The sequence below is a fragment of the Uranotaenia lowii genome, chromosome 3 (assembly GCF_029784155.1).
Source record: "Uranotaenia lowii strain MFRU-FL chromosome 3, ASM2978415v1, whole genome shotgun sequence".
NCBI classification, from domain to species: domain Eukaryota; kingdom Metazoa; phylum Arthropoda; class Insecta; order Diptera; family Culicidae; genus Uranotaenia; species Uranotaenia lowii.
Genome location: NC_073693.1, coordinates 11,631,621 through 11,645,090, shown reverse-complemented (window position 1 = coordinate 11,645,090; position 13,470 = coordinate 11,631,621).

Below are 13,470 nucleotides of genomic sequence, written 5' to 3'. Positions count from 1 at the left end.
GTTATCTTTCAATTTGGTTCTTAGATGATTTGTATTGCTGTAAATGGCGATTATGCCCAACTGGTGCGTCTTGTAACTACACTTGTAACTTTCCCTACTTAAAATCTATTTCAGTCCAAAAGACTTCAGAATTTCGGAACCCCCTTTTTTTATAACACCTTTACGATGCACATTGTTTATAGTTCTAACCTTCTAACATTTTTAAACTGAAATGAAAAATTCGTCCATCAACTTAATACAAATCATATGCTCGCAAATGTTTCTTGATATCAGGTATCAATCTGGTTAGTACATTACCTCCAGATTTTGATCCACAGATTTTTTGTATAAATTCAACAATTTACATAAAGTCAGTTCAATGATACCCAAATTAAACCACAGCTACTGGTCGCTCCAGTCAGCCGAGAAAAGGGCGTCTTCCGGTCCGGACTTTGGTTGGGTTCCACATATGTATGAATACTCCGCGTATGCACAATGTCTTCCGGTATTTCCGGACTGTATCGTATCGCTAACAAACGGATGGCAGGCACAGAAGCGTTGCGTCCGGCGGCTTTATTCTGGACCGTTCATCGGTGAAATCGTTATTCTCGCATGAACGGGTCCAATTCCGATCAATTATTCCGGTGCCGACAGAGATTTGACAGTTTGTTCATTGGGCCCGCACCCGCACCTGTTTCTGTTTCTGGATAGCAAAACTTTTAGCCGAAGGAAGGTGAGAAAGGGGGGATGATGGTTTAAACAAATCACTCATATTAGCTGACACATGACGGCGACGTTCAAGATCTGTCCGGTTGATATAGGATGTGCTTGTAAAGTCAGGTCCCGCATGTAGAGTAAAGACAAAAACGAAAGAGACAGCTCACAGCTCGCGAGCTGTGATGTAATCAAATAAATGAATGACACCGCGCAACTGATAGCCATAAAAAAATAAACAATCATTTACGCCCCCGCTTGCGGTGGACGCTTTGTGGCACGGATATAGCCTTAAAAATGTCACCGTGGTTTGGCCGGAAAGGCCATCATCAATGAGCGGGAACCGAAATCTGTGCCCGGTTAGGCTCACACACAGGTCCAGTGAGAAACCTGCCTCTGATCAAACGGTGCAGTGCGGCTTTTTGTTGAGATTTTATGACCCCCCAAACCATTTAGGGCCGACCTATATGAGCGTCGCCGACCACATGGCGATCAGGCGTGACCATCGAGCGCGTTTCTGCTGCGGATATAGATGGGTTTTTATGAGCTTTTCCGGTTTCAACCTCGGCCCAGCCAGGTATGGGAAAGCTAAATTCTGGTCCGGGTTTTATGCTTCGACCACCAAGTGCATTTGTCTAGTTGTTGGAGCAGTGATTGTGCTTTACGGTCATCGGGACGTCGATTCCGTATGCCATATTTCCTGAACATCCTCCTATCTGCTCAGCTGGTGTAAACCCAAATTATCAGGCACATTGACACTTACTGGTATCGGTGGTGGTTTGAAAATCTACAACTTTGTTGGGAATAAACCCATTGCATTGCTTGAATTAAAGGTTTTTTTTCTATGAACTTAAATCTTTACAACTCAGGTGTTTTCAGCTGAATGTCTTTCAATTGCCGTGTAAATATCTCACAGACGAAAAGCTTTTTTGTAACCTATGTATGTTTGAAAATCTGTTTCTAAATATTTTGGCGTCCTGTATTTGTATCCTTTGTTGGATTTTCTTTATAAGTTAACTGATAAATTAACAGACTTGTTTTTACATTCATTAATTTCTGAATAATCTCTCATCCATCGTTCTATCAAGGGCTCTGATATTTCCTTGATATTATTGAATAATGGATAAACTTTAGCACTTTGCAGTTTTTTATGCGTAGAAAATTCCTCCAAAAAACAGGATGAATAAAAAAGGGAAAATAAAAATAAAAATAGGAAAAAACGAATACTCTTCAAGTTTTTTTTCGCTCAAAAGTTAAAACTACTCGCGATCTTCGAGAAAGTTGAATTTGGTTGCCTTGTATTATAAATTTGGCAGAAATATTCTATAGAGAGTCGAAAATTATCAAACGATTAATAGGCTAAACTTTATTCCAAAATTTAAAAAAAAAATGCAGCAACATGTTAAAAACCAGCTCAATTAAAAAAAAAGTACTTAGATAATCTGGGATTTTGAATTTGAATGAGCCAACATTTTTCTGCCAACAGTTGAATATTTAAGCAAAAAGTATTTTTGTGAAACAAAATTTAATGATAAATATGTAAAAATATGTACAGTCGAATAATGTTAATTGAGATAAATGGACATGTACAGCTTTTTTGAAAAATATCCCGCCTTCCCGCTTTTTACTCGAAATGTCCCGCTTTTTTAGCTAATATAAATGCTTTCTCTAAACTGCACATCACACAAATAAGATGCTCGCTTTTTCTGTAATCCCTTATTTCTTCGGAAATGTTTTTTTATTTCATGCAATTTCTAATAAAGTCAGATTTCAATCTTAAAACAAGACATTGCATTTAAATTGGTGAGCAAAACTGGTTTTTATTTAAAAATATGTCTTTTGTTATCCATTTTTTCTTCGTATAGCTCCTTTTTAGTATCTGACAGTGTCACATTGTGATACCCCATAGGACTTATACTATTTATCTATTTTTGAAACTGGTGGAAATCAGATGTAACTCCGAGTTTTTTTAGTAAAAATAACGTTTATGCAATTCGATGTTGTAAAGGTAACATTTGGACACTGAAAACAGAATCAAAAAGTGTTACATTTCAGTACTGAATTCAGAGTCGAAAAGTACCTACTTTATGATTAATTTTCTGTCGTTGGTATGGTCGACCACATGTTGTTTTTTGCTTCTTGTTGGTTGATAAATTAATTTTCATGGGAACTTTTCGAATTTGCATGAAATTGTGTAAGCAACTCGTCTCAAAACTCAATTTTTTTTTAAACTCAACGTAGTCATCTGATTCGGCAACTATCGTTGGAGAAATTTACGGCTCGTGCTGAAATTATCCGCTTTTTCAACTTGTTGCATTAATAACCATTTGCTGCATTGCTTAACTTATAGCTTTTCAGTATTTAGAAAAGATATTTTAGAAAAGATCTCATTTGGGTAATGCTAATGGTAGATTACTTTCGCACATAAATGGTTTATGGAGAGTGGGTTATTTGATTTTTACAATTTTGAGATCTTCTCAATCTTGAAAAGAAGCTTATGTGATTTTTACAGTGAAAAAAAATTATACTGATAAATATAATGAAATTTAAGCTATGGAAAAATTAGGTCATTTTTTTATAGTCTCACAAATTTGACCTCTATTATCCACAATGTTGACGCCTTAGCCTTTTTTTATTATACAATTTAAAAATTTATTTTCGACAACATTGCACAGTGGTCCACAACGGTAATTTATCGAGACAAAATTAATAAGGCGTAAACTATAAGATTTAGACAAAAGGTGTCTTTATCAAAGATGCTCATCAAATAATGGGCTTAAATAATACAGTGTCAGATATTAGATCTCATCTTTTCCATGATTTTAACACACAAACTTTTTTAATTAAAAAGATTCAGTAAAATTGTCTTCAATAAAGTTGCAGCCAATACCTTTTAAAGAAACTTTGTCGAAGTTATCAAATACATATGACGATTAGGGATCGTGCAATAATTTTTTTCGACGTTGAAATGTTAGAGCGTGTCTAAAAAAACTAGCGTGCGAACAACCAAACCACAGAAAGATTCTATTTTATGACAGAGATTCGATCTCATATCCATTTTCATAAAAGACTTGAGTTCTATCCACTATTTTATAGCCGCTGGCAATTTAAATCTAATTTGAACCATCACTTTAAGTTTACACTGTTTTAAATATGGTTGAAATGTATTTCCAAGGAAAATTACTTTTTTTAAAATTTAACTATACAATACTTTCATAAATTCGTCAAAAATGGTAACAAATGGGTTTAAATCCCTATTTTGCGGTTTTAATGCATTTAACTATTAGTTATACTATGAAAATGCGAATTTTCCGCAAAAAATGTGAGGACTCTTCATTGAAGGGTCAGTCAAATGTATAATTTTGTATTGGTATTAAACAAACTTTGGATTTTTTTGTCGAGTTAAAAAAAAGTTTCTGGAATAATCCCAGAAACAAATAGATTGATATTCGAACTACGCAACACTGTCTTTGTTAATTTATTTTGTAAGCCCCAATCTGAGATGACACAGTTTGTAAAATACATCATTTTCATAGAAAAAGTCTTGAACTAACGAATGCTTCACGACAGACATTTTCCGTCTGAGATAAAAAAGTGCGCGTTTTGTTTTAACTAAAGTGCTTGGAAAACATCGCTTACATATAAATTCATTCAATAGAGAGCAGAAAAGCTGATTTTTAAGACACGCTCCAACATTTCAAAATTGAAGAAATTATAGCGCGCTAACTAATCGTCATATGAATTTTATGACTTGGACAAAGTTGCTTTTAAAGGTATAGGCTGCAACTTTGTAGAAGACAATTTTACTGTATCTTTTTAATTAAAAAAGTTTGTGTGTCGAAATCATGGAAAAAATTACACGTCCTAGTATTATTAAAGCGCATTATTTGATGAGCATCTTTGCTTAAGATACCTTTTGTCTAAATCTTATAAGGGTATATACGGTCGATAGTATTGATGGCTGGTTGGCCTCAGCCATAACCTCGAAACTTGATTTGGATTTGGTTTCATCAGAGTTGCCAGAGTTGTCATGACAAAAGTGAATATATGCTCGCTTTTTATTTCTCGAATATTTTAATTCAATTTTCAACTATCAACATTTCCTACACAATTGATTGCAACTTTAAAGATTTCTAAGAGTCATATACGCGCCTTGCGTATGCAAAAACTTTATTTCAGTAGATAAAACTAATGAAAAATTTCTAGGCATGGTATCATTGGAAATTTTGGGTGTTGCTTTCAAACAAATAACAATTACAAACCTAAAAAAAATTAATACGGACTTGAGGAATGAAGACACTACTGAACATTTTAAGTTAACTTTATTACTTGAACTGACATATGAAAAAGACTTTTCAAAATATTGTTTAATTTACCTCAGGCGGCATCCATAAATTACGTAACGCAAAAACTGCACTTTTTTGACCCCCTCCCCCCCGTATGTCACAAATCGTAACGCTTCAACGTACCCCCCTATGAAAATTACGTAACGCTGATAATAACCACCCCCCCCCCCCATCTTCTCATGTTTTTAAATAATGATTTTCGAAAATCAAAAATAGATTTCAACATAATTTTTTTTATCGTTTTTCAAAACGAAATTAATATCTATCCAAATCGCTTCTTTGCGCTCATTGATGATAACTCAGTGATAACTCTCTGATAAAATAACTTGAATTTATTATTACGAGTTGCTCTGTGCTTCTTCACTGATTCTTCTTTACTTTATTGTGTTCATGGAGCATAACTTGTTATGTAAAATACACCCCACTAAGTTATATTTGTCGGTATAGTAAAAATGGCATTTTTTAAATGAATTGGGAAAAAAGTCAAATTTCCGTCTTGAGGTTGATTTGAGTCTTGGGTGTAAATGTTCCTAATATTCGGTTTTCTAACATTTATTTCGGATATTCAATACACATTTTTAAGGAGTCTATCTCAGAAACTTCAAAGAGGAAATATTATAAACAAGCTTTAATCATGTTGAAGCTTACAAATTTTAAGCTGATTTTGGTTTGCTCATAATGCTGCAAAAATTGCATGACATCAAAATAGCTGCGATTAGTAAATTGAAATTTTTAGGAAAAATCGTTACGTAACGATGAGCATACCTCCCCCCCTCCCCTATGTCACAATTCGTAACTCTGGAGCTTACTAAATCCCCCCCCCCCTAGGAGCGTTACGTAATTTATGGATGCCTCCTTAACTTATGATTTTCAGATGAGATTCAAATCAGTGTGAATATTGAAAAATTTATTTGACCTTGCTCCAACGGGTTGCATTTAAAATCAAAACATTGAAAACTCAGCCGATTTATATGTGACAGCCTTTAAATTTGTTTATTGATTTTACATGAATAATCAAAACTGCATAGATAAACACAGGTAGACCATTCGAAAATCTCATCATCATGGAAAAACTATAAAAACAGCTTGGGTTGGGCAAATTTGTTCTCCCCATTCCGGTTACCTACTCTCTAGAGATACTTCCCATTCCGAGTGATCAGATTGCCAAACAATATCTTTACGGAGGTCTTTTGTCAAATTAGTATACAAAACGCGCCCCGTCATGACAATCTGCGATTGCAAACACGCTTTGCTACTTGCAGAGCAATACCCTATAGGTATGTACTCATTACGCTTTTTTACGTAGCTACGCCATCCATATGCATCTCCCGAGCAGAGTGACTTGAGCGAATCGTCACGGTTCACTGGGTCCGCACATTAGGGCAGTTTTAACTAAAAAAGAGTCATCCAGTAGGCCAAGCCCTTTCCTCTTGATTTAGTGCCGAATAACTTCGATCGATAATATGTGAGCGATTTCCGAGCGATGAATCCGGAGTGAAGTCATCACAAATTCTAACTAGCATCAAGCAGCAAAGATCACACAGCCTTGTTCCGCAATATTGTCTCTTATAATAAGTGACCTCGTGCGCGGCGTGGCGTTTTGCGGAACCACTTGACCCGAGCTGCCACTCGATTCGGAAGAAACTGCACCGTAATCTAATTGATAGTCATCAATCATGTCAACACGCGGCCGCGATCTTTGCTTTGACCAATCTAGATAAATGAAGCATATGAATGAGTATATGCAAGCAGAGCCCCAACGTAAGATCATCCATATGCCACAATATGTAACGTTTACCGAATTCTGAAGTTGGTATACGTAATACTTATTTATTTCGAATTCATAATTGTAGATATTTTCCCACAATGGATTGTAGAAAGGCAGGGGAACTGGGGGTGAGACGCCCACGTTAAGAAAAATCTTTCATTGCTCGTTAATGAAGAATGCAATCCAGTAAATTCGACAATAGTTTTGAAAAGGGGACTGTTCTTCACCAGAAATATACAAACCGGAACACTTATACCAATTATATACGCCTTAATCGTTAAATTTTAAAAGGCTTTCTAAAGTATGATTTCCATTTCGTTTGGGGCAAAGTGCGCACATGTGTGTACCCAAACGCGCCTTCTAACGATTAATAAGTGTTTATTAATTCAAGGGCCTCCGAAAGTGCTTGCCAGGTAAAAACACTTCTTTTTTACTTCACAGAAGGAAAAATGTATTGCTACGCGCAGTGCTGCCAGATATACTGACGTTCTTGTGAATAGTTATTTAAATCTATATTAAATTTAGGAATTTTCAATATATTCGTTTGTATTCAAGTTATGTTTTCCAATTCAACATATAAATATCCTTAAAATTTTTGTGATGAAAATTAAATTTAAATTTTAACAAATATGAGACATGCTTAAAGATAAACGGACATGGCGCGTTTTGCCCTGCCTAGACATGTTTATTAAAAACCGTTTAAAATAACAGAAAAAATAATTCAATAAGGAAATTTTTCGTTGTGTGATGATTGTCAAGACCAATGTTCATCATTAGAACAGATGCCAGGTAAATGTTTTGCTGATAGATGCTGCAAATCCTTACGAAAAAAGTTGAAAAATTGCAAGAAAAGCTTCAAAAAATTTTTGTTTTCGTTTTTCGTCAAATTTACGCAAAATAGAAAACTTAGAAGATCCACAAATGTTTATAAACGCATAAAAGGGCAAATAGAACAAACTGGCATTTTCAGAAATGTTGAACAATGTTTGTTTAGTGAAATACTGATGGTGGCGCATCTTGTCCCGACTGCGCATTTTATACCCAGTTCCCCTACATTCACTCGGTGAAAAGTTTGCGGGAAGAAACAGTTCCATTTTTTTAAACGACCATGAATTCCGGAAATGGTGTATGTTTCATTTAACATCCTACTGCATGAAAAATGGGTAGATTGAAGTAACTTTATTAACCTAAAACTAAAAAAAATATGCAGAAAAACAAAAAAAAATCTAAAGTTTTTAATTGTTTAAATAGTGTACGAAATAAGATCTTTTATTTTGGTCTAAAGTTGTCAATTATAGAAAAATAGAACTTCGAGACCATTTTTGGGCTCGTTTGCAATGAAGGGTTAAATGAGTCCAAAGTAAATTGCTCTATGTCCACGTGATCCCATTTTCCTAGCAGGTACTGAAGAAGACGAGTTCAACTCTGGTGGCGATGCAGGCTCTTCAGATGATCTGATGAACCAGCGCCAATGCCTTATGAGCTAAAGGCTGAATGATGTTGAAAGCAAACTTGTCCTTCCCAAAAAGAATTTGATCGCAAGAATGTACATTAGACTAGTTCACTTTTCGGCTTTTTTCGCTGATCACAACGCCACTTACAGGGTTTGATCCTCATTCATTTTCAAGAACTCTGGCCGAATTTGAGCTCATTTGAGTAAGTTTCCAGCGTGCGCTAGAAGTTTTATTGAAAAAAGTCAATTTTTCTGGAAAATTTTCTTAGATGTGTTCTAGCAAGCTGTTGTTAATATAAAATGATAATTTTATAGTGCTCGGTGATTGGTATGACAAGCATTCGTATGGACCTGTTTTAGATAATTGACTAAATCAAACCGAAAAAAAAATTAAAATTCATAAACTACCAACTTTTACAGAAAATTTACTTACAAGTTAAGAGCTTAAAATCAGTAGTAAATAGAAAAAAAAATATTTTTGATATAAACTTATCATAAAAAGAATGCCTTATTTATAACCTTTAATTTGATGTATAACACTTAATTATCGCAACAGTACAAGCAAAGATATTAAAACATTCACATCACATTCTTTGAATCATAATGTTGTCTCCATTCAAGTTTTAGCATCATGCAACCTGCAAAACGTGGCATCAAGAGGACTTGCTTACAACTTGATCAAAGCGCGCGCTTTTTTTAACTCCTGGCCACGTCATGGGGTACTTGATTGAATAAAATATCCTTTCTTGTGCACAAGTTGGTGTGGAGCAAACTTGAATGAAAAATATTTTATCAAATCAAATTTGTTGCATAGATATTTGAATAACTTTGCTAGCACTCTTGCGATCATTAAGTGTTATACATCAAATTAAAGGTTATAAATAAGGCTATCTTTTTATGAAAAGTTTATATCAAAAATATTTTTTTTTCTATTTACTACTGATTTTAAGCTCTCAACTTGTAAGTAAATTTTCTGTAAAAGTTAGTAGTTTATGAATTTTTAAATTTTTTCAGTTTGATTTAGTCAATTATCTAAAACAGGTCAATACGAATGCTTGTCATACCAATCACCGAGCACTATAAAATTATCATTTTATATTAACAACAGCTTGCTAGAACACATCTAAGAAAATTTTCCAGCAAAATTGACTTTTTTCAATAAAACTCCTAGCGCACGCTGGAAACTTACTCAAATAAGTTCAAATTTGGCCAGAGTACAGTAATTTTTCGATTTTATCACGGTAAAAAAAAATTTCACCGTGAATATGGCGAAACCGTGAATTTGGTGAAACTAAAAATTGAAGTAGAAAAAGTATTTTAACTGTCATTAATCAATAATTTACAATGTTTTCAGTAGTGGAAACGTTTTGTATCAATAAACTTTGATCATAAGGCGTAGTTATCAAAGATTACTAAACAAAAAGGATGGTTTTCAGTTAGAATTATTCTTCTCTAAAGCAAATTTTTAGGCTTTTTCTTTAAATAAAACCATGTTGTATATCCATTTGATAATCTACATCTAATTCAAGTGAATTATTTTGTTTTGATGGAAATTTAACAGTCGTTATCTCTTATTTCGATTTTGAAAAAAAGTTCAAAGAAATTAGCATCAAAAAATTTGTTTCTGCTTATTTCAAATTTCAATATTTTAATCTTAACACCTTTGATGAACTAAAAAGTATATTTATTCGAAAAATATTTTAAAATTTGCTCAACTTAGACTTTTACAGTGTGTTTCTCGAAATTTGCTTTATGGGCAGATAATCTTTTGTCTTTATATGTAGAAAAACAGAAATCTTAGCCATATTTTCAGACAAAGCTAGCAGAATTTCATTTTGGTCTTCCAAAATTATCCATTCAGACAATACTAATAGCTATCTAATAAGGATTACGCACGCCACCCTTCAAAATAAACAAGTTCAACAAAGAAATTAGAGACACTTTTCAAAAACGCTTAAATTCACCCACATTTTTATATGATATGATCCGCATAACCAAAAAAGTTAAAATTTTTAAAGCGACTAACCAACACAAGTAACAACACTAGCATCAGCGTGACGTTAAAATATTCGTGTCGATAATTACAAGCGTTTTCAAAATCCAGATTTTAAACACTATACAGATAAAATAAGCAGTTCAATGGCATTTTCATATTATTGGATTCCTATATACTATAACATAAACCATAAAAAATATCTTAAACAAAGACGCTCTATAAGGGTATATACGGACGATAGTATTGGCGAAAAATTGGCCTCAGCCATAACCTCAAATTTTGATTTTCTGGCTGCCTCACCAGTGATGCTAGGTTCGTTACTAAAATTGGTATTTGCTTGTTTTAAACTGATTATAATATTTCTGAATTGATTAAATTTATATAACTATCAACAGCTTAACATTTGAATTAATAACGGGGCGCTCCTGAATGAATCAAGATAAGCCATCTTTTGCTAATGAATTTTCAAAACATCTGAAGTATATTTTTATGTACTAAAAGAGTTGTTTCTAACTTCTAAACGAATACAAAGTCATTCACTGTTACAAACAAGTAAATTAATTAAAGCCCCGACTATGTTGACTTTGGAAATAATCGCCTACATGCTTTGATTATTTTAAACATATCAACATAATTCGCTACATCGTTTAAGTGTGCGATACAGTAAGTTGTTATTTCATGTAGATAAATGATGCGTTTAATTTCATATTCGAATAGAAATCGACGGGAAAGTTGCAAATTCTCAGTACTGATGAAAATGTTTTTCAATAACAATGCAATTAAAAAAAATGTAATCATTTTCCAAATATCAATGCACTTGGCAGCCCTGAACACCCAAAACACCAAAACACGAACATCTGTGTATCGCTTTTCGACAGGACGCATTTGTCGATATTAGTACCGGAAAATCGCGTTTATCGTGCGCCCTTCTCAAAAATCGATTCTATTCTCCCATGGTTTGAGGTTAGGGCTGAGGCCTCCTGCTAAGGTGGTGTTCGTGTAGAACTGTCAATATATCCTAATGCTTTTGAATGAAAATTTAGGACCTGGAAATGGTTTCTGAATGATTTCTTAAAAATCGTGATAAAATCGAAACAATAACCGTGATAAAATCGAGCGTGAATTTGGCGAGTATTGATAAAATCGAATAGTGATAAAATCGAGAAACTACTGTACTTGAAAATGAATGAGGATCAAACCCTGTAAGTGGCGTTGTGATCAGCGAAAAAAGCCGAAAAGTGAACTAGTCTAATGTACATTGATATATCACTCGATTGATCTCAACTATCCTTGAAAGTTGTACGTATTAGTGTTAAGTAGAATTGATATCTTTTCAAAGAAACATGAAGTTTCACTGAGATCCTATATATGTGTGTTCGAGTCGATTTGTAGTCATTTTGGAATTTCTTAATCCCTGCATTCTAAAGTGCTCCGTTTAGTAAAAAATCATCCAGTTTTTTTTTTGCCAAATTTTTCAATACGGTCTACATCAAAAAATTTGATCTTAAAGGTTACTATGGGAAAAATTGACTTTTTAGTACTGAAACATCAACATGATTATTATTTCTTCTGTGGAACCGAACCTTCCAATGGTTTTGTGACAATTTATAAATTCCTTAAAAGAAATTTTTAGCACAAAAACAACTTTGTCCAAGTCCGTAACTTCGTACTATAAGGCAAAAAAGTTATTAGCTGTTTAACAGGGGTATGTCTTTTGGCATTGGTAAACAATAAATTCAATTGACATCACTGCTGATGCCTCGCGAAATATTCAATGAAAAATAGTCATACCCCGCTAGGCACCCAGCAGTGATGTCAATTGAATTAATTGTCTTCCAATGTCAAAAAACATGCCCCCATTCTTATCCTTATCCATCCTTATAACTTATTAATCTAAAAAAATTAAAAGTTACAATCTTTGTTCAGCGGAAAATTTCCTCCTTCAGAAAATTTATAAATTGGCAAAAAAAAAACCATTAGCAGGCTCGTGACCACAGAAGAAGCAAAAATTATGTAGATTTTTCAGAAAATGTTTTCAATTTTTCCAAACAAACCTAAAAATTTAAGTTTACTCATGTAAATGTTACTTAAAAATTCTGCCAAAAATCATGGATGAGTTTTGAGCCAAAACGAAGTTTTAAAATCCCGAAGAACTTAAAAAAACCCCGAATCGAATCAGTCTAATACTCTTCATGCACGGTCATTTCGTTTGTTCATGTTGTGACCTGCGTTCGTCTTCTTCAGCAGCATCAGATATCAAGATAGATAAGGTTGAATTTCAGATTGTTTAGAAATGGTTCCGGTAAATAAGGCGAGGAGGATAGAAAAGCGCAGATTGTCAAGACTGCTGCTTTGATTGTTCGTTCCTCCGGTGAATAAGACGAAGATGATGGAAAAGAGCAGATTGTCAATATTTCCAAATTGCATCTGATTTTTAGCTATCTGGATGTACTGCTGGTTCCAGAGAGAACATAACGATGATTTTCTCACTTGAAGCTCGCGCGAGAGCAAAATCATTTCGAAATTTCCAAACATGGCAGACTTTCTATCATATCCGCTTTAAACTGACTTCAGACAACATTTTATACCATCTCCTCACTATGCAGTTGGAATTGCGATTTGCAACGCCATTGTAAACGAACTAAGTTATCATTTTTGATACAATTTCATGTTTACCGGGATATTTGTTTTGGATTAGCCTGCAAAAAAACGAAATTGGCTTAAGAAGCGCGGATTTTGAAGACTTTTGCTATGAATACTTTCGAATTATTCCGGCTCTGGTGAACAGAGACAGAGCAACAAGAAAAGCTCAGTTTTGGAAGGCTGTTACTAAAAATATTTTCGGATTGGATGGGGAGTGTAAAGAAAATAAATAAAATTTTAAGATTTGCAAAGCTTTTACTGAGAATGGAATGTAGAATTCAGATGAATGATATTTGAAAAACAAAATTTTGTTATAGAGGAAAACAAAAGTCAGTAAATAAAAGATTCTATTGAGAATAGAGGTGAGCAAGAAATAAAATTTATTGGATGGAGAATAAAGGTGTGGGATATGGAATAAAAATAAAGGATATTTGGTTAATAAAATTTTGTTCTAGAGAAAGAAAAAGTCGATACGTAAAAAGTTTCAATTGAGAATAGGAATGTAGAGATGAGATGAAGGAAATGCATAAAATCAATTAAATTTATAAAAAAACAATGGCAACACTGAAGA